We start from the raw sequence: 2320 nt of genomic DNA, 5'->3' as shown, positions 1-2320 counted from the left end.
GGCTCTCATATGCCTCACACGTGTCCCTGTAATACTCCAGTGCTGGAGTATTGCTCCACAGTTACGTAGTCATCACTTAACTCGGTCTGTCTCAGAAACGCAAGGCCTCTCTCAGCTGTTTGCCCCATTCATCATTCTACTTTACGGTCGTCATATTACGGTACCAGTTAACCACAGTGTGCCAATGTTTATTATGAGGGAAAGGAGGGATAAAGTGGCCCCTCTGAGGAAGGGTGTCCATTTGACCCGTTTTTCGCAGGACGGTCCCGTTTTTTTTTCTTCAAAAATGTTCCGCTAGCCTTTAAAATTTTTGGGAAACGCTGAAATGTCCAGCATTTTTGTGATTAAAGTCGGTTCAAGTGTTTTATGCTAGCAATTTACTGAGTAAGTACGAGGGTTACTCAGTAACCCTTTCAGACCCTCTGGCTGCAATTGCGTATATTAATCTTTGCTGCGTATTAGCTGCAACCGGAATCTTCTTTGTCAATGGAAATATCATGTCCACATTTGTGAATTTTCATTCTTCTTACCGTGTACAAGTTCTGCCACATCTTGGACATATAAAAATATCAAGAAGGGAATATAGCATTACGCAACAGCTTTTGGCCTCGAAAATACACGGAAGTGGTTGGTTATATTCTTGTGTATTACTGAATATTATTATTGTTATTTTGGTTACTAATTATCGAATGATGGGTTTATTTATTAGAACAGTGAATATTTCAAAACTAATTTTTCTAGTCCGTAAGAAAAAGCCAAGTTTACAAAGTATGGGTACATATAATGTACGAATCTTGCATCTAAAATCATTAAAAACATCGCTTAAGAGCATTAGAGCACAAAGAAAAAGTTTCCTTCCTCCAGAAAAAAATTCAGGTCTGAACTGGATAAATAAGTCGTAAACTAGGACAGAGGCATCAGAGTCGCGTATTTTGCTTTTCATCATAATTACCTTGTAAACTTAAATACCTACCCCGTCATTCGGCAAGGCGTTAAAAGTCTGTAGCATAGAATTGTTGTGGCAGCTTTCGCATCTAAGGAGTGACCTCTCGGGACATAACAAGTTTACTTGGCTCCTTAAATTGCTGCAACCCACAAGACTAATGCGTCTCGAGGGTATCGAACTGACGTTGGAAAAAATGTTCAAATGTGTGTGAAATCTTATGGGACTTAACTGCTATGGTCATCAGTCCCTAAGCTTACACACTACTTAACCTAAATTATCCTAAGGACAAACACACACCCATGCCCGAGGGAGGACTCGAACCTCCGCCGAGACCAGCCGCACAGCTAGACGTCGAAACAATGCGCCACCACTGGATAACCGGGGCAACCAGGATGCTTCTTGTTTGTGACCTTTTTGTCTTCTGCAAAATTCCTTTATACAAATGAGCATAAATTTCCATAAAATACCGTTCTAACAGGACGTAATTCACCTTCCACTCTAGATACGTGTAGGAGGGAAACTTAAGACGATATGCCGTAGTCTGACGTTTGCAACTTATTTAGTCACTCACACTCGAGTACATGCGAGGAAGCGACTCTTCTAAAACTAGCTCGACGCTCTTTGTCTATTTACTGTTAATGTCTTACACTGTTGGTACCAATTCATATTAAGTTGTATTTTCGGTTGGTATGCGTAGTACAAATTTTCGTTTCTGTTGTGGTAAGCGGTCTGAAGACGTTATAGTGTATGCGTGACAGTTTTAAATTTATGCGATGTTTCATCAACCCGAAATAAAAGTGTAATTTTAACAGCAATATAAAAAGTGAGTGTCCTGTTATCACCATTAGTGGAGAAACTGTTGAAAATACACTCCTGGAAATGGAAAAAAGAACACATTGACACCGGTGTGTCAGACCCACCATACTTGCTCCGGACACTGCGAGAGGGCTGTACAAGCAATGATCACACGCACGGCACAGCGGACACACCAGGAACCGCGGTGTTGGCCGTCGAACGGCGCTAGCTGCGCAGCATTTGTGCACCGCCGCCGTCAGTGTCAGCCAGTTTGCCGTGGCATACGGAGCTCCATCGCAGTCTTTAACACTGGTAGCATGCCGCGACAGCGTGGACGTGAACCGTATGTGCAGTTGACGGACTTTGAGCGAGGGCGTATAGTGGGCATGCGGGAGGCCGGGTGGACGTACCGCCGAATTGCTCAACACGTGGGGCGTGAGGTCTCCACAGTACATCGATGTTGTCGCCAGTGGTCGGCGGAAGGTGCACGTGCCCGTCGACCTGGGACAGGACCGCAGCGACGCACGGATGCACGCCAAGACCGTAGGATCCTACGCAGTGCCGTAGGGGACCGCACCG

This window comes from Schistocerca piceifrons, chromosome 2 (assembly GCF_021461385.2).
Source record: "Schistocerca piceifrons isolate TAMUIC-IGC-003096 chromosome 2, iqSchPice1.1, whole genome shotgun sequence".
NCBI classification, from domain to species: domain Eukaryota; kingdom Metazoa; phylum Arthropoda; class Insecta; order Orthoptera; family Acrididae; genus Schistocerca; species Schistocerca piceifrons.
This window is presented reverse-complemented; position numbering follows the sequence as displayed.